At 36.6% G+C, this 21497-nt stretch overlaps 1 long non-coding RNA gene across 1 annotated transcript in view; it reads left to right on the top strand.

Annotated features, from left to right (window-relative positions):
• Window positions 1-11515: 11515 nt before the first annotated feature.
• Window positions 11516-21497, top strand: part of LOC144971928 (uncharacterized) — a 13589-nt gene continuing 3607 nt past the window's right edge. The window contains exons 1-2 of the long non-coding RNA XR_013645198.1: window positions 11516-11825; window positions 14213-14262. This is a non-coding gene — a long non-coding RNA (uncharacterized LOC144971928). The remainder of the gene's footprint in view (window positions 11826-14212; window positions 14263-21497) is intronic.

Here is a 21497-nt window from a genome sequence, read left to right as displayed (position 1 = left end):
TCATTCACAACTCCCTACCACCCCCAAGCAAATGATCTTTGTGAAAGATTTAATGGCACTCTAAAGAATATGTTAAGAAAAGTGTCAGCAGAAAAACCAGATGATTGGGACAGATACTTACCAGCAATCCTATTTGCATATAGAGAAATACCCCAAGAATCTACAGGCTACTCCCCATTTGAGTTGATGTATGGACGATCACCTCGCGGCCCGATCAATATAGTAGCCGACATTTGTAAAGGGAATGAGGAGGACAATAACGAAATTATGTTTGCTTACGAATATGTAAGAAACCTGAAAGACAGAATAGAGGACACATGTAAGCTAGCACAGGAATCCGTCACTAAAAAAGCAGAGAAATACAAGGAATACTCTGATCGCAAAAGCAAGTCAAGAAAATTTGAGATTGGTGACAAAGTACTAATACTCTTACCCGATGACTCGAGTAAACTTTTAGCTACATGGAAAGGACCATTCAAAATAACAGCAGTAAAATCTAATGTTAATTACGAGATTAAAATTAACAACACAACAAAGACATTCCATGCAAATATGCTAAAAAAATATTTTGATAGAGACACAGTGTCGCAACCTATGTTTACTAATATCGAAGCTTCAAATGCAGGATTAGTCATACCGTTGGTCATGGGACACATACACCCGAGACAGAAAAACAAACAAAAATCGCACAATTGCAACCACCTAAGACAAAAAAAGAAGTACGCAAAGTACTTGGGCTCCTAAATTTTTACAGGAAATACATTTACAACTTCGCGCACATCGCGACACCGCTAACAAATCTGACAAAGAATGGGTCACCGAACAAAATTGTTTGGACAGAAGCGTGTCAGAATAGCTTTAACCAATTAAAGGCATTACTCTGTTCAGAACCAATTCTTAAATTACCCGACATGTCAAAAGAATTTGTTGTAAGAACTGACGCGTCTGATAAGGGCATCGCAGGTGTACTATTACAGGAGCATGAGGGAACTCTAATGCCTTGCTTATATGCAAGAAGAAAATTATTGGACAGAGAATCACGATACTCTGTAATAGAGCATGAAGGACTAGCCATCGTCTTTGCTTTAAAGACATTCAGCAGATATCTACTGCTAAAAGAGTTTGTGGTCGAAACGGACCATAAACCACTCACGTACATAAGAAATAACAAAATGAATAATAGTAGAGTACTAAGGTGGAGTCTATTTTTGCAAAATTACACTTTCAGTATCTCTCACATACCAGGCTGTGAAAATATTTACGCCGACCTACTTTCTCGATTAGTATAAACACATGAGAAGGGTATAACTTAACCTCCCATGCATACTGTTAGTTACCTCGCAAACTATGCCAAATCAGAACGCACAATTTCGATAATTTTATTTGTAAACATGATGACCCAACTTAATGTAACATTGAGTATTGTTTGGATATATATACCATACCCATTCATGATTTGGGAAATATTCTCTTTACTATTATTGTTATGAATTTTCACTCATTTATGATTAATAATTGAAATGTCAATATTCCATTTACATTTTCATTCATTTCATTCAGTAAATTACCTTCAAATCATCGACTTAAATCATGCTTCATTGCCATCACTATTGTTTATCACAATGATTTGTAATCACATTGCCATCATGTTGTTCATCACAATGATTTGTAATCCCAATCTTTCATTGTTATTGTCACCCATTCATATACCTACGTTAACATAAACATTTCCATGTCTAGTTAATAAATAATTTAATTGTAGCACAAATCATAACAATGGATTAATGCTAGAGTATCATGATAGTAAATTTACTTCCGTTTGTAAAATCTATCTTTCCCATAATGGTTAAAGAGTATATTTTAAACGTGGGTGGGGGGTGTCACAGTAAAGATTGTTCACAATTATCTTATTAAATTTTATTTTATTAAGAACTGAATTCATCTCACTCCAGTTATATTTCGGTAGGCTTAGATAAACTTTACCTTCTAATATTAGATCGTCTTTCCTTTTATAGCCTTCCCTCGAATTAATTTCTAATTAGTGAATACTTTTCGTTCTACATACTGTCACGTAGCCACTTATTATAAAAGCTGATAGGTCTAACACTCTACACTCACTTTCTCTCCACAATCTATGCCGGACGGCCAGTCGCTCTATTCCTATATATATATACTGGAAGATTTTTATCTTTTGGGACTTTGTAGATATTATATCTACACCATTAAGACGCCGGAGCTTTTAACTTTGATTGTATAATCTTCAAGGATCAAACCCAAGCCCACTGTACTACACTATAACCTCTTACCAATTGCCTGGAAGTGGAATTTTACGAGTCCAATCCTGTTATCAGAGGAATAGATCATCCAAGCCCATCAACTGCCTGGAAACGTAAACTTATGAACCTGACATATTATCATAAGTTACGTAAAATATTCATATCTCTATTTGTAACTGCCACGATCACTGTTTATCTCTTTTAATTAAATTTCATCATTATTTTTATTTCATTGTAAACAAATCGTTAATTGTTTTTCATTTATAGTAACTAGTAAATTCTGGGGCCTCATTCTACATAGATCGTTATGCATAGTCGAGTAGCTCTTTACTCACTTGAGACCATGACAGTATTGTAGTGTGCATTGTAAAGTACAAACAAATACTGTGTAGCCTTTGGGCTTTGTGACATTAATTTATTCGTCTGACGTGTTTTATTCCTCCTGTTTTGTTGATAAAGGGGGAAAACTCAAACATCCACGAAAACAGAGACACCGAAAATCTTTTCTGCCGTCCAGTATTAGGCTTTATAACAACAAGAATTATCATTTTATATATCTATTTCTCATTTTTACTTTTTTTAAATATAAATATTAATTTATTAATTTATTTGTTTTGCAATCTTTTCAATTTTCAATTTATAGTGACAGTTTTAACTATTTTACAGTGTTGAAATTATTCATATTATAAAGCGCAGCTCTGGTTATAGAGCTGCTCCTTTTTTATATACATACATCCTATTTCCATTGTATTTTTATCTTATGTGTAAATTATAACACGTCTGTACAAAAAATTTCCTTTTTGGGATGCAATAAAGTATTATTATTATTATTATTATTATTATTATTATTATTATTATTATTATCATTATTATTATTATTATTATTATTATTATTATTATTATTATTATTATTATTATTATTATGTTTTTGTATATTAAATTGAAGGTTACATTCAATTTAACATTGTTATTTATTTCTTCGAGCTTCGAGCGGCACCCTTTACACTACTACCGCCACCACCACCACCACTACTACTACTACTACTACTACTACTACTACTACTACTACTACTACTACTACTACTACTACTACTACTACTACTACTACTACTACTACTACTACTACTACTACTACTACTACTACTACTACCACATCACCATCCCTACCACCACTACAACTACAACCACCACCACCTCATCATCCGTACTACCAATACCATATCATCAACCCTACCACCACTACTACTACATCCACCGCCACATCATCATCCCTACCACCACCGCTACTACAACTACCACCATATCATCATCCCTACCACCAATACAACTACAACTATCACCACATCATCATCCCTACAACTACGACCACATCAAATACCACAACTACTACAACAACCACCACATCATCATGCCCAAAACCTCTGCAACCACATCATCATCCCTACACCTCGACTACTATAATCACTACCACATCATCATCCCTACCACCTCCATTACTACAACCACAAAATGTTGTAATTACACTTTCACCGTTTGAAATTCCTACAAGTGGTGTCAGAAATTTCTGCGAGACGCATTATTTTGGATTGCATCTCAGTAAATTTTAATGAAATTCAGATTCATAGCTTATCGCTTCATGGATAGGTCTTGATCTACGCGCTGAAAAATGTCCTCCTTTTTGCAACCAATCATTATCACCCATGTCTTGTCCTATCTGCCTTACTTTTCTCCCTAGATTTTCTGCAGCTCTATATTGCCTTAAGCTTGGGCAATTTAAAAAATATGCATAGTGCAATATCCACATAACATGCTCAAAGAGCTTTACAAGGGATCCCTGGACAACAGCAACACTTAACAGTTTACAAGGCAAGACGCCTGTTAGGCGAGATTACGATTCGGACAGAGACAACGCTGATGACGGTCAGGTACTCATTTTACACCTGAGTATAGTGAGAGAATGTAAGTAAAGAGTGTTTTCCAAAGATTCAACTTTGCACCGTTCACAGAGTGTCTTGAATAACACTAAGTCATACTACGCAATCAAACAAACAAATAAACCAAAACAGGACTGGAAATCCAGATGTGGTATTCGAAGTGCCATGGCCTGAGTGATCAAAGTTTCTATTATCTGAAGAGTTCGAAATCAAAAATATTCTAGCATTGAAAGGATAAAATATTCATTAGGTGTTGTGAGCACATAATATATGCAGTGTATTATGTCAGCCAAGTCACGTTCCTGTATTCTTTGAAGACGAGACAGGAAATGAACTTTACAAGGAAAAAACAGGGAATGTCAATTTTCACCCCGGAGAGAAAATCTCAATGTCAAATGGAAAAACATTACTAAATACCATATTTCTATTGCAAACTGATTATTCTTTAACATCAATGAACGAGGAAGAAATGTTGGGAACAACAATAGATCAGTGACTGTTCAAAGTTTGTTTTTGAGTTTTCTCAAAACAACAAAAATTGACAAACTCTGTTTTTCCCTTGCACACTTCACACACACACACACATACACACACATACACACACATACACACACACATACACGCACAGATATATATATATATATATATATATATATATATATATATATATATATCCCCCCAAGTGTGTCTGCCTTGTCGTGGCGGGGGAGCTTGTGTGCTTGCAACGATCCCATGGAGCTATGTCGGCGGGGACTTCGTGTGCCCTGGCAGGTCTAACCAAGCCGAACAGGTCCTTGGGGAGGAGCCAAATCATGGATTCACAAGGTCGGTGGAGCTCATTAGTCACATGGGGAGACAATTCACCTAGGAGAGGGAAAACTCTGATTTCAAACCTGGGCAGATGGAGCTCATTAGTCACGGAACACAATCGTCTAAGGGAAGGAATTAAGATTGTAAATGGTGGAAATGTCAGGAATTTAGGTGCATATTTAGATTCACGATTGTGTATGGACGTTCATGTTGGTAAAGTTGCTCAGATTTGTCATCTTCATCTCCATAAAATTTATAGAATTATCTTTTGGATACTGAGACTGTCAAAACATTAATGACATCATTTGTACTAAACCGAATAGATTACTGTAACGCTCTGTTACAATCGTCACCAAAATATATAATTAGAAAGCTTCAGAAAGTGGAAAATAGAGCTGCTAGAATGGTGAATGGTTGTGGGGTGAAAGAACATGTAACCCCGATTTTAATATTTTTGCATTGGCTCCCTGTTGACAGCCGAATTATTTTCAGAATTTTATGCTATGCTTTTAAATGTTTCAATAAGACAGCTCCTGTTTACCAACAAAACATGGTTAATTTCTATGTGCCGGAGAGAGAATTTAGATCCAGTGGTCATGATCTCTTCCAGGTTCCTCGCTGTAGATCGTCTTTTACGAGAGATCTTTTAGACAGTCGGCACCCATCTTATGGAACCAACTGCCTTCATCCCTCAAAAAATGTCCAACTTTTGAAAACTTTAAAAAGAAACTCAAAACATATCTCTTTAGGAAATCATTTGATGTTTAACATTTCTATTAGGCCTACATGTTTTAGATATCCTAAATTTTCATCTTGTAGCACAGTGCGTGGTAATTAAATTACAAATGGATTAATGCTATTCCAATATGATAGATTTTATGTTAAAATTATCGATTTATTGTTGTGTTTTATTTGCATTGTAAAGCGCCTCTGAGCACATTGTGGATCTAAGCGCTATATAAATTCATTCATTATTCATTTTTATTATAAGGAAACCCTAACAGAAAACCGTGGGTAGATTGGGCTCACTAACTCGGGAGAGTAACCAATCTGGGAGTGAATCTCCAAAATTAATCCTGGTCCTCCAAGTCAGGGGCTTATGCGATGGGCCAACTACCCATCCAAATTTTTAAAAACCAAGTTACTGAAACCTAAAACAGCAATAAAACCATAAATTCAGTTCTTGGGAGACCAGGGGCTCCAACCAGGAGAATGATGACGCGCTACGGCCAAACCCACCAGGGAGCTGCAGAGCTGACGACCCCGCTTAGCCAAAGATTGTTATCACAGAAAAAGACCATCCTATTAGGAACGTGGAATGTTAGAACGCTCTGGGAGTCTGGTAGATGTGCTCAAACAGTGGCAGAGATGAACAGATACAGTCTCACCCTTATCGGCTTGTGTGAAGACCGTTGGAACGGCCACGGAGAGACAAAATTACAAACAGGAGAAACATTGATATATTCTGGAAAAGATAATAGTGATCACCATGAAGCAGGAGTGGGCCTCCTACTATCCAAAGCAGATGCTAAAAGCCTCTTGGAATGGGAACCTGTGTCTGAACGTATCATTACTGCACGCTTCTCTTCTCGTTTCCAAAAGGTGTCCCTAGTCATGCGCTATGCCCTCACAAACACAGCAGAGGAAGAAATTAACGACAACTTCTATGCCCAACTACAGGCAGTGGTAGATAAGATCCCAAATAGAGATATGCTAATACTCATGGGGGATGTGAATGCAAAGGTTGGAGGCACAAATGTAGAAGAGAACATGAAATTATAATATCTTTCTATAACAAAATTAGCCTACTTCTAAAAACATAACATGAAGACATAAGGAGAGGGGGTTGAGAGAGAAATGTCGGTAAGGGAGAGAGAGAGAGAGAGAGAGAGAGAGAGAGAGAGAGACAGACAGACAGAGAAGAGAGAGATAGATAGATAGATAGATAGATAGATAGATAGATAGATAGATAGATAGATAGATAGATAGATAGATAGATAGATAGGTAGATAGATAGAGAGAAAGAGAGAGAGAGAGAGAGAGAGAGAGAGAGAGAGACAGAGAGAGAGAGTTTGAATTGATTTTCTATTTTTCTTTTCCAATCCATACCCAACATCTATTCATCCAAGGTGTCACAGTAAAGATTGTTCACAATTATCTTATTAAATTTTATTTTATTAAGAACTGAATTCTTCTCACTCCAGTTATATTTCGGTAGGCTTAGATAAACTTTAACTTCTACTATTAGATCGTCTTTCCTTTTAAAGCCTTCCCTTGAATTAATTTCTAATTAGTGAATGCTTTTCGTTCTACATTCTGTCACGTAGCCACTTATTATAAAAGCTGATAAGTCTAACATTCTACACTTACTTCTCTCTACAATCTATGCCGGACGGCCAGCCGCTCCATTCCTCATATATATTTGAAGATTTTTATCTTTTGGTACTTTGTGGATATTTTATCTCCACCATCAAGACACCGGAGCTTTTACCTTTGATTGTATAATCTTCAAGGATCAAACCTGAGCCCGCTGTCAAAGAACTATACAATAACCCCTTACCAATTGCCTGGAAGTGGAACTTTACGAGCCCGAGCCTGTTATCAGAGGAATATATTATCCAAGCCTGTCAACTGCCTGGATAGAAATTAATTCGAGGGAAGGCTATAAAAGGAAAGACGATCTAATATTAGAGGCTAAAGTTTATCTAAGCCTACCGAAATATAACTGGAGTGAGATGAATTCAGTTCTTAATAAAATAAAATTTAATAAGATAATTGTGCACAACGTTTACTGTGACAGTAACTAGTAAATTCTGGGGCCTCATTCTGTATATCTTTATGCATAGTAGAGTAGCTCTTTACTCACTTGAGACCATGACATTTTGGAGGGGACACATATAAAGAATTGGATTTATTTAGTTACATATATCTATTTCACCTAACTTTAAAATTTAAATTGTAAAACTCTTAATTGCCCCACTTGATCATATTTTAATTGGACTCCCTATCTACAGGATTAATTTAATATATTTTCTTTTTCATTTCTTCATTAAAATGGAATAGCAATTTATCCATTCATTCTTTCATTTAAATTGAATAGCATTTTATTGAATCATTCCTTCATTTATTCATTTATAAATTATTCATTCATTCATTCATTCATTCATTCGTTTATTCACTCATTTATCCAATCATTCATATATTTATTCCTCCATCATTCGTTCATTCATACATTTATACATTCATTCATTCATCTATTCACTCAGTTTTTCATACATTCATTCATTCCTTGTCCACTTTGTTGTTATGTCACTTATTTCATTTTGTTGTTTGCCTCATTCATGAATTGTTTTCAATATGTTTACATTCCATAACGATTCATTCACCTATCATCCAATGAATCAGTGTTGTGGACACATTTTGTAACTATTGTAAAACTTACCGATATTTTATTGTTTTGTATTTCAGACATCACTGTTAAACACTCTTCAATGCCTAATTACAATTGTTGAACAACCATTGAACAAGAGAGAGGTCCCAGCCACGAACTGAGTTGGTAAACATATCCTTCATTATTCTCTTTTACATGAGTTGGGCATCACATAGTAACTATAGACATCGTGATTTGTTTTGCATTGTGATTTGTTTTAAATACATGTTTGACACATTACTGTTACCGAAAACCACTTATATATTATGTTCTGAAAAGTGAGTCTTAAAAAAAGGAGTTTACTAGCCGTCGTTTTATATTTAGTGATAGATAACTTGAGATTATTTTGGCATCCTATTATTGTATATTAGCGTCATTGCGAATAATTGTACACAAACTAACAACGAGTCACACACATTGGTGATACATTTTTCGTAGTTACCTAGTTTAGAGTACACGCGATTGACACATTGTTATCGACACAAGTCATGACAACCAATCCCTACCCAACATCTATTCATCCAAGGTGTCACAGTAAAGGTTGTTCACAATTATCTTATTAAATTTTATTTTATTACGAACTGAATTCTTTTCACTCCAGTTATATTTCGGTAGGCTTCGATAAACTTCACCTTCTAATATTAGATCGTCTTTCCTTTTATAGCCTTCCCTCGAATTAATTTCTAATAAGTGAATACTTTTCGTTCTACATTCTGTCACGTAGCCACTTATTATAAAAGCTGATAGGTCTAACATTCTACACTCACTTCTCTCTACAATCTATGCCGGACGGCCAGCCGCTCCATTCCTCATATATATTTGAAGATTTTTATTTTTTGGTACTTTGTGGATATTTTATCTCCACCATCAAGACGCCGGAGCTTTTACCTTTGACGGTGTAATCCTAAACATTTTAAGGATCAAACCTGAACCCGCTGTCGAAGATATACTTGAATAACCCCTTCCCCAACTGCCTGGAAGTGGAACTTTACGAGCCTGAGCCCGTTATCGGAGGAATATATAACCCACGCTTGTCAACTGCCTGGAAACGTAACCTTACGAACCTGACATTATATCATTATAAGTTACGTAATATATTCACATTTCTATTTGTAACTGCCACAATCACTATTTATCTCTTTTAATTAAATTTTATCTTTCTTTTTATTTCATCTAAAACAAATCGTTAATTGTTTTTCATTATAGTAACTAGTAAATTCTGGGGCCTCATTCTACATATCTTTATGCATAGTCGAGTAGCTCTTTACTCACTTGAGACCATGACAAAGGACATCACAGGCATTGTGTCACTTTTGACATATGGTGCCACCCTGGCTGACGCCATAAAAATGCGAGTGTCACCAAAATTTATGCAATGAGCACAGGTGTCAAAATTTGACACAAGACATGATGGTGATTTTTTCATCGATCTACCGTGTAGCCACCAGAGAGCTTTTCATAGAAAAATATTTGACACTGCAAAAAACAGCGGAACATTTCAAAGAAAATCCCAAAATCCCGAAATTCTGCGGAAGATTATCATCACTGGATGATGTGGTGGTAGTTGTAGTAGTGGTGGTGGTGGTAGTTGTAGTAGTGGTGGTGGTAGTTGTAGTAGTAATGGTGGTAGTTGTAGTAGTAATGGTGGTAGTTGTAGTAGTGGTGGTGGTAGTTGTAGTAGTGATGGTGGTAGTTGTAGTAGTGGTGGTGGTAGTTGTAGTAGTAGTGGTGGTAGTTGTAGTAGTGGTGGTGGTAGTTGTAGTAATGGTGGTGGTAGTTGTAGTAGTAATGGTGGTAGTTGTAGTAGTGGTGGTGGTAGTTGTAGTAGTGGCGATGGTAGTTGTAGTAGTAATGGTGGTAGTTGTAGTAGTGGTGGTGGTAGTTGTAGTAGTGGTGGTGGTAGTTGTAGTAGTAGTGGTGGTAGGGATGCTGATGTGGTGGTGGTTGTAGTACTAGTGGTGGTAGGGATGATTACGTGATGGTGGTTGTAGTAGTAGTAGTAGTAGTGGTAGGGACGATGATGTGTTGGTGGTTGTAGTAAAAGTGGTGGTAGGGATGATTATGTGATGGTGGTTGTAGTAGAAGTAGTAGTGGTAGGGACGATGATGTGGTGGTGGTTCTAGTAGAAGTGGTGATTGGTGTTATGGACTTATACATTGAGTTACGGGTCTGTGCTTAATTTTGTTGGATGTGAGTTATTAATTTTTAAATTCCGTTTTGAAAGTCCCCAGTTCTCGTCGCCCTTTGGGCTAGGCAAAGTTAAGTCAATGAAAAAGGCTAATAACTTATATTTTCTCATCGTACTCAGATCTACAATGGGTATCTGGTCACAGTAATAGCATTGATATGGAGCACTACCCACTGTGGGAGATGCAACATCTCTGATCAGTACTATGTCCAAATGATTTACACGCTAATGGTTGATTTTAGAGGCTACACAATATTAAACTTGTCTTAATGCGGCTATATGGCCTAGTGGTACTACAATTTCCTCAGGATCGGAAGGTCTTGGGTTCGAGTCCCGCTCTGAGCGGTGCACAGTTGAGTTCTTGGAAAAGGCTCTTTACTCATATTCTGTCACCGTAAAAAGAGTATTTCCGAGCCACCAGGGCGATGGAGCCAGAGTTTATCTCGGTAGAAATTGCTTGCTACCCGTAGGATTGGACTGGTCTCGAAACCTGAACCTTCCGATCCGAAAGCGAGAGTCATACCACTTGATCCATCACAAAACAAGGAGGGGCACTGTTCTGTCGGCCACATAGCCTCAATATTAATTAAAATTTATTTCTAATGTCATCAATTTTTGGAGTAAAAACATAGTTCTTGGTATCAAACCTATTGTAAATTCGACGCTGATCAAGAATCTGACGTCAAAACAGCGAAAATCCGAAAACAATTGTCCAATTTTTTATACTGCCACGCCCCCGATCGCCGATCGCCTCGAAAAATATTAAGCAAGGCGTGCTTTGCCAGCGGTCGACCGTCCCTCTGCTTATCGGCCAGGTATTTGGCCACACACATTGCGTTTTCACCCCGGTTTGCTTGATCGATCGGCGTTCGAAACACGATCAAAACCGTGCGTGTATGGAGCCTTTAACATGAGAGGTGATGAACAATCTCTGTGTTAAATATGTCCGGCGTTACGTAGGAGACAATTGCTGTTTGTAAATAAATCGTCTATTTATTTAATGATGCATGATGTATTGAATGTGTAATGAGGGATTAATCTAACTCCTATAATATAATAAGCCGTGTCAACTCACATGTAGCAGAAGTGCCGAGGAAAACACACTTTACCTTTCTTCAGTGTCAGTGTTAACACTTTGATTATCACGATATAATATTCTTTGGAAATGAATTTCAAGGCAGTATTATGTAAGTATTATGATAGGGAAAAGATACTTTATTAAAAAATATTGTTTTTATTTTGTTTATTTTTATATGTTGTTGACTACCAGGCGAAAGACTACTATAATTTCTCATTAGATGTAAATCCTGTTTAACATTTCTTTTAATTTCAGGTTTTGCGATAGTAGTGAATGTTTGGAAAAGAATTGATGAGCATTTAACTGATTGTATACCAAGTTCCTAGGAATTTAAATTCCGCTGTGATTGAAATGTCCCGACTGACGCGTAATCTAAAATTATTTCTACTTTTCTTATCTTTTTGATATGGAGAAAATCTCTAGATGTTGGCAGAAATAGTGAAACCCTTCTACGTGTTTGTACGGCTGCTGCTCTTACAAATACTTAAATAACTCCAAATTTGGAAGGAGACGATCTAGGTACATTTTCAAGAAGATCAGCTTTCTTTTTGATATTGAAAATGTTTTAGATAAAACGTGAAACTCCATTATTTTCGATACGCGCATGCACGTATTTATATTAGCATCGGTCGTAGACAGGTATGGGGCACACGTTGTTTGCTATGACTATGACGTGTGATTGCGTCAACGTGGGACGTCCACGGTAACTTGTGGCAATTTGACACTAATTTGCCAAAGTAATTATCCTCGTACTTATTTGAAGGATATCACTCTGCTTGTGAACCCGACCAAAGCTATCTACCCCGTGTCGGTTTCAAATGTTTGTGTGAATTTGTAATCCAGTGTTAAGACACACAAATTACGACATGTAGGGAGAAGTCTCGCTGAAGGTTGCACAAAGTTGAATCTTTTGCTTTTATGTTTTTAAGGGTTTTACGGCGCTTGCAACACATTTAGGTCATGTCCGCGCTAGTAAAAATGAAGAAACTGGGACAGTAAAAGGTCTAGAATTACAATTAAAGCACCCAAGAAAAAGTAAGACAAAGGGGAATTAGTCCAAAAATGGAACTGATATAGATTACAAGAGCACACCATCAATGTACTTAGTCTCAGATCACCTCAGTGTCTCTTCCCGACACAAGCACATGTCTCCACTAAGAGGAACACACTCAAATGTTAACAAATTATATATTATGTAAAATAAAAACTAATGCAATGCAAGACTAAAAATATCATCTCCCTAAACGCTAACTTTAAATTTGACTTTTCCCTTCACAGCCAGGACGAAACCAAGTTATCTCATTCCAAAACAAAGATAGGAGGTATATTAGAAAACAAATATAGGGGGATAGAAATAAGGGCCTCCCTGCCCATTATGGGAGGTTCGGAACCCAACCCAAAAGTTGAAACTTTGACGCATGGGCCATTTACACGCAGGGGCAAAGCTTGGAGGTTTGCCGGCTCGATCGGCCCGTCACGGTTTTGCCTCGCCGGTCCAATCTCCACGATTTGCCCTCGGTGAAACCGTGGAGATTGGATTGGCAAGGAAAACAGCGCCGATGAGACGATCATTCTCTGCTCTTTCACGACAGTAAACATTGCTGACGATGTTTGGATGATAAAATGCTTGATCTATGTGTTCTTGCTCTTCATGAAAAGCGAAAGACAAATCAAAACAAGAACATCTTGGACTAAAAAAATGGTTACAAAAACGACCATTTTACATCTATTTAAAAACAAATATAAAGGAATCTTCTACACAGGTGTTTTTGAAATTAAATTCCCAATATCAAACAATAAGATACGTATATGTTATTTCTAAAATTACACTTTGAATGTTTGACAATCAGTTCCTTTTATTTGAAAGGAGAGCATTATCATTCCATGGTTTTTGTTTTTATAATTCATATCATCATCATCATCATCATCATCATCATCATCATCATCACCATCGTCATCATCATCATCATCATCATCATCATCATCATCATCATCATTATCATCATCATCATCATCATCATCATCATCACAATCATCATTATCATCACCATCATCATCAGCAGCATCAGTTGGATCGACCTAATCATTATCATAAAAAAGGAGTGCAACATTTATTTCTGATGTGTTCATAAGCAAGTAAAATAATTGGCGTTTTGAAAATACGTTTTGGTTTTTTCTTATAGATAGAACGAAGTTGACACCACTCAGGTCTTTGTTATTGTTTGTTGCCATCCATCCTTATGAATAATTCTAACTATGGTCCTTCTTACTATGGTCCTAACCAATGCCTCATTACGTCTCTGATTACTGTGGTCCTAACTCTTAACTCTGATTTAGGCCTTTGAATTAGAGTATATGTCCTAACCAATGCCTCATTACGTCTCTGATTACTATGGTCCTAACCAATGCCTCATTACGTCTCTGATTACTATGGTCCTAACTCTTAACTCTGATTTAGATTCTAGGTCTTTATAAAAGTTTTGTTATTTCTTCCAGATGTCGCTGTTGTCGCTCTGGTATTATTAACGACCATTGCAGATGCTAATGTAAGTATGTAGCACTAACTAAATTCTTTTAATGAATGAATGAATGATTGAATTTATATAGCGCCTAGATCCACAATGTGGATGGCTTCCGGCGACAACAGACGTGTTGTGAATGTTTACCTATTTTCTACACATATTTTTATTCATTTATCATTCAATCGTCGGAATTTACGCCTAATTTTTATTCAAAATGGATGTGAAGTATATATTGTTCCTGATTTTTATATTTATTAGTATATTTATAAGCATAAATGGTGTTTTAGCCTGTGATTTTGCCCTATCGATAACTTATACTTCAGAGACTCTCCGATCCCTCCAACCCGTGTCACCCCCACCACCCACTATTGACACATCGTTTATTAAAGTAAGAAAGAGGGGGAGAAAAGGAGGAATAAAAACAAAATTAAACAGGCGGCCTTTTCGTCCATTTTTACCTGTGTAGTGACAGGTAATGTAAGATCACTGAAAAATAAAATTGATGAACTGTTTTCACTGTGTCGTTTTAATAGTGACTATCGTCAAGCCTCCATAATAGCGTTAACAGAGACTTGGCTATCTCCTCACATACCATCATCATGTTTTGATATTGAACAATATTCACTATTTCGAGGAGATCGGACTAATGTAAATAAACGAACTGGGGGTGGGGTGTGCACATATATTAAAAACAAATGGTGCCACCCCAATAACTGTCAATAAAGAAAATGTATTGTGACGACTATATTGAATTTATTACTGTTTCGTCACGACCTTATTATCTACCCCGGGAATTTACTCATGTCATCATCATCAACGTCTACATTCCACCATCATCAGACAACAACACAGCGAAAAATATTTTGAGGAAAGAAATACAGGACATTCAAATTAAGTCACCCGATGCCGTATTGATGGTCACTGGCGATTTTAACCAATGTAACGATTTTACTCTCCCGGGACTTCATCAATACGTGGACTGCGAGACAAGGGACAAAAAAACATTAGATTTATTCCTGTGTAATATTAAAAATAGTTATAAATGTTTACCCCGTGCCCCATTAGGTTTATCTGACACTGCATGCTCTTGCTACTCCCCACCTACCGCCCTGTTTTTAAACGTGTAAAACCAGTAAAGAAAAGTGTACAGATCTGGAACGGAAGTGTGTGTGAAGATTTGCGTGGTTGTTTTGAATGCACTGACTGGAATGTTTTTATCGAATCATGTGATAGTGTGGATGAGCTGAATGACTGTGTGAGTGAGTATTTAAAATTCTGTGAACAGCTAGTGTCTAGTAAAAAAGAAATAAAATATTATCCTAACAACAAGCCTTGGATAACAAAAGATCTAAAACTTTTATTGAACCAAAGAAAACTCTCTTACTAGTGGACACAAAAAAGATCTGAAAACAAAACAAAAAGAGATAAAGAGGGTAATATCTAGTTGTAGAGACAAGTACAAAAATAAAATTGAAAAATCTTTTCTTCTGGGGATATACGGGACACGTGGCGGGGGCTTAAAACTGCTGTTAACTATAATCCAAAGCCCACGATTATATCAGAAGATATCGAAATTGAAACTTTAAATAAATTTTATTCACGTTTCGACACAGCAAACAAATTTGATATTGAAAATGAAAAACATAAATTAGACAGGGCTTTGGAAGATGAAATGGCTATTGAGGTCAGTGAAGAGGAAACGAGATTCGTATTTTCGAAACTAAACGAGAGGAAGGCTGCTGGGCCGGATGGATTGAAAGGAAAATTATTAAAAGAATGTGCCCATCAGCTTTCCCCCATTTATACACATATTTTTAACTGGTCCCTCCAATGCGTTTCGATCCCTGAAATTTGGAAAACTTCAAAAATTATTCCTGTTCCAAAAAAAGAAAAAACTTGAAACTATGAACGATCTCAGACCTGTTGCATTGACTTCAATAGTCATGAAATCTTTAGAAAAACTTGTTCTTGTTAAAATTAGGAATCAGTTTATGCCATTGAGTGATAGTCATCAATTTGCTTACAAACCAGGACGTGGCGTAGAGGATGCCATTTTGCTGTTTACAAACAACATCTACAGGCATCTAGATCACCTAGGAGCTATTGCAGATTGCTTTTTGCAGATTTTTCTTCAGCGTTCAATACAATGCAACCTCAGTTGGTTGTTCAAAAATTGACTAGTCTGAATTTAAACAAGTATATAATTGCTTGGGTGCTCGAATTTCTTACGGAGAGAGCACAATATGTTCAATTAGGACAAAACAAATCTTCCTGTATAACTACAAATACTGGTGCTCCTCAAGGTTGTGTATTGTCCCCTGTATTATTCACAATATACACGAATGACTGTAGAAGTCAAAACCTGAGTGTACCTTTAATAAAGTTTGCAGATGACACCGCTCTTCAAGGCCTCATAACAAATGGCAACGAAGTGGCTTATAGGCAAGAAATTGATAGATTTGTGTCTTGGTGTGATGCCCACCACCTAGAGCTTAACATAAGCAAGACAAAGGAGCTAGTGATTGACTTTAGGAGAGTGAAGGAACCGATAGAACCGTTAAAATTAAAGGACCAATTCGTCCAGCGAGTTCCTCACTACAAATACCTTGGTGTAACGATTGATGACAGGCTCAAGTGGGATGAACACTTGAAAGTAATTAGGCATAAGATGTGCAGACGTACATATTTTTTATCAAAACTCTCTCAGTTTAGAATAGATAAAACCCTCTGCACATTATTTTATAGAGCAGTAATTGAAAGTGTTTTGTCATTTTTATAACAGCTTGGGGAGGCAATTGCTTAGCAGTGGAAAGGAACAAAATAAATTCAAATATTAAAAAATCCATTAAACGCTATATAAATGATGTTGACGATGTAGATCTTTTATACGAGAAATTTTGTATAAATAAAATAACTAAAATATTAAATGACCAGTATCATCCACTAAGACCATCAGTTATTATGTCAGAAAGAAGTGGTCGCCCTTTCTCTATTTCAACCAAAACAGAGAGACACCGAAAATCGTTTCTGCCGTCCAGTATTAGGCTTTATAACAACAAGCAATAATCATTTTATAGAATTATTTCTCATTTTTACTTTTTAAAATATAAATATTAATTTATTAATTTATTTGTTTTGCAATCTTTTCAATTTTCAATTTATAGTGACAGTTTTAACTATTTTACAGTGTTGAAATTATTCATATTATAAAGCGCAGCTCTGGGCATAGAGCTGCTCCTTTTTTTTTTTTTATATATATACATCCTATTTCCATTGTATTTTTATCTTATTGTGTAAATTATAACACGTCTGTACAAAAAATTTCCTTTTTGGGATGCAATAAAGTATTATTATTATTATTATTATTATTATTATTATTATTATTATTATTATTAATGTGCTCAGAGGCGCTTTACAATATGCAAATAAAACAGAACAATAAATTAATAATTTAGGCATAAAATCTATCATATTTTAATAGCATCAATCAATTTGTAATTTAATTACCACGCACTGTTTTTTTGTTTTTTGTTTTTAAGGGTTTTACGGCGCTTGCAACACATTTAGGTTATAGCAGCGCCAGTAAAAAGAAGAAAATGGGACAGTAAAAAGTTCTAGAATTACAATTAAAGCATCCAAGAAAAAGTAAGACAAAGGGGAACTGGGAACAAATAGGGATCAGATGTAGATTCCAAGAGCATACCATCAATGTTCTAAGTTTGAGATCACCAATAAGTCTCATCCGGACACAAGCACGGCCCCCACTAAGAGGAATACACTCAAATGCTTACATTATAAATTAGAACAAATATAATAATACATAACAGAGTGATGATTTACAAGGAAAAAAATATCATCTCCCAAAACAATAACTATGCATTCGACTGTTTCCCTCCCAGCCAGGACCCCGACCAGCGCCAGGACAAAACCAAGCAATCTCATTCCAAGACAAAGACAGAATGCAAGTTGGAAAACAGATATAGGGGGATAGAAGACACAATAAGTACCTCCCTGCCCACTATGGGATGTAGGAACCCCACGCACTGTGCTACAAGATGAAAATTTAGGATATCTATAATATGTAGGCCTGATAGAAATGTTAAACATCAAATGATTTTCTAAAGAGACGTGTTTTAAGTTTCTTTTTATTTTTTTTTTTCAAATGTCGGACATTTTTTGAGAGACGAAGGCAGTTGGTTCCATAAGACGGGTGCCGACTGGCTAAAAGATCTCTCACTAAAAGACGATCTACAGCGAGGAACCTGGAAGAGATCTTGACCACTGGATCTAAGTTCTCTCTCTCCGGCACATAGAGATTAACCATATTTTGTAGGTATACAGGAGCTGTCTTATTAAAACATGTAAAAGCATGGCATCGAATTTTGAACATAATTCGGCTTTTAACAGGGAGCCAATGCAAAGTTATTAAAATCGGCGTTACCTGCTCTTTCACCCCACAGCCAGTCACCATTCTAGCAGCTCTATTTTCCACTTTCTGAAGCTGTCTAATTATATATTTTGGTGACGATAGTAACAGAACGTTACGGTAATCTATTCGGTTTAGTACAAATGATGTCATTAATGTTTTGACTCAGTATCCAAAAGATGTCTAATTTTATAAATTTTATGGAGATGAAGATGACAAATCTGAGCAACTTTACTAACATGAACGTCCATACACAATCGTGAATCTAAATATGCACCTAAATTCCTGACATTTCCACCATTTACAATCTTAATTTGACTTCCAGCAATGCTCAATGATTCTATTTCTGTTCTTTTCCGGTTATTTCCATTAAAAAACGTATTATTTCCGTTTTATCCATTTAACTTTAATTTATTAAAAACAATCCAATCTTTTATGTCTTTCACGCACGCTTCCACTCGAGATGCAATATCCACTCTCGTATCGGGAAATAAATTTGAGTATCGTCGGCATACAATTGAAAATTCAACTCATACGCCATTTTAAGTGTTTCTTTTGCTTTTTCGCGAATTATCTGTTCCTTCATTCTTTCTTTTCAATACAAAATCAAACCCATGTAAAAAGAACAGACAAAACATTGAAAAAATACAATCTAATCCAGTTAATCCTGCTCTCGCGGGAACATTCAATCATTTGATTTATCGGAAATATAAAACGATCGAAAAAAAAGTTGATGACATGAAACAACATCACCTCGATATGTTTTATACGGGTTTTGGACCTTATGCATTGCATTTTTCCTTTTTATGTTATTTTTCTTGAAGTTTTCATTTGTCATTTATTTCTAAAATAATAATTGACAAGTGCATCGATGGTCCAGTATATGTAGGGTTTGACCCGGAAGAAATTGGCACCAAGCTAGTTTATATTTTGATGAAACTAGACTCGTTGTGAGCCATGAAAAATCCACCTCAATCCGTCCGTGGGAAAAAATAACCAGCCGATGGGGTTCCTGGCCTCCCATAGTGGTCATATCGGGGGCAAGGAGCAATTCCGGTTGACCGTCACGTGACCATCCTGGATGTGGCCGGGCCTATAGTGATCCAACTGATCCAACCCGGTGCCAGAATGGCCTCGGCCATCCCGGGCCCACACTACTAACTATGTTCAATGATATGTACACCACACAGGATTTGCATTGGCGAAGCGGTCGGCCGCCTAGCCAAATTCTACCGCGATCGTGTCGCCAGGGTCGTCGGCACGGACGAGAAATAAGCGAACGTCTAAACACACCTGTAGCTGAAAAATGCGATACCAGGGTTAGCAAACGGAAATTCTACACCCCCTGCTGGACAGAAGAGTGGGAGAAATGTACACGGAGTACCAGCAGATCCAGTCGCAGGACACAGCCGATGTATTATTTTAGTCGCTAGATTGAACCGTAACAATCGGGTCCCTAGTCGGGCTTTTGAGCGCTGTGTCCGCAAGGGGTATCGTACGATTTTGGACTCGCTACCTGCGGAGGAGTCGGACTGGACGTCCCCGTTCAGTCCCCCAGAAGTGGGTGCAAATGTGTAAATTTAATCATTAATAATCTGATCGAGAACATCTTGCGATAACTAGTCACCATTTCGCGGTATAAAAACAACAGCAATGATCAGAGAGAGATCGTTTTCATTCACGTTACTTTTTATAAACAACCAACTATGTATGTTTGCCAGAGCACGTGTGAGGGTATGTTACAAATTCCATGGTTTGATTGGTCAAAAATCTTTTGGTTAATACTGCATTCTCTTTACAAAATTATATAGAGAGAATGAAGTTGACATCACTCAGGTCATTGTTATTATTTTCATTGTCATCCATGCTTATGAGAAAGTCTCACTAAACTGTATTAACCAGACTATAAAAGTTCATGGTTACGCTTAGTTTTGTGTGTTGGTCCGTTATACTTCCGGATGGCAATGTTGTGAGTTTCATCTATAGATTGAATGAAGTCTTTAGTTTTGCTTTTTGTCATCCGCGTTTATGAGTAATTCTCACTAAACGGTATTAGCCAAACTATAAACGTTTATGGTTACACATAGTTTTGTGTGTTGGTCCGTTATACTTCCGGATGGCAATGTTGTGACTCTTCTTGGCCAGGCGCATACTATCTTTTTTGTGTTGTATTATTGCTAGTCTGCGCTTGACTAAGATGCTCACAACATTGCCATCCGGAAGTATAACGGAACACCACACAAAAACTCTGTGTAACTATGAACTTTTATAGTGTGAAAAATACAGTTAACTGAGAATTACTCATAAACGTGGATGGCAAAAAAAAAACAATAACAAAGACCCGAGTGACGTCAACTTCATTCCATCTATACTGTATTGCGGCCTGATTCGGATTCAGATCTGGGCTGCGCAATATTAAATCCGCAGAAAAGTCTCGTCACTTGTATTCTCTCACGGTACTCAGGTGTAAAATGAGAATCTGGGCATCAACATTATTGTCTCCGTCGAAAAAGAAATTGTAACGGCGTCTTGCATGCATAATATGTCTGCTCCTACGTATTTAAGTGTTGCTGTAGGCTTGAGAACTGATTATAGTGCTTTGAGCACATTTAGTGGATATTGCACGAAAAAAAGCTGAAATATCCGAAATATTGCATTGCATTGCATTAAATTACATTATGTGTTTGTGTGTGTGTGTGTTGTGTTGTATAGATAGAACGATGTTGACGTCACTCGGGTCTTTTTAATGTTCTTTGCCATCCACGTTTATGAGTAATTCTCACTTAACTGTATTATCCAGACTATAAAAGTTCAAGGTTACACAGAGTTTTGT

The sequence above is a fragment of the Berghia stephanieae genome, chromosome 4, assembly GCF_034508935.2.
Source record: "Berghia stephanieae isolate SIO BIC M18660-M18661 chromosome 4, UCSD_Bste_1.3, whole genome shotgun sequence".
Lineage (NCBI taxonomy): Eukaryota > Metazoa > Mollusca > Gastropoda > Nudibranchia > Aeolidiidae > Berghia > Berghia stephanieae.
The sequence above is the reverse complement of the archived record's forward strand: the minus strand, read 5'-3'. Positions and strand labels throughout refer to the sequence as shown.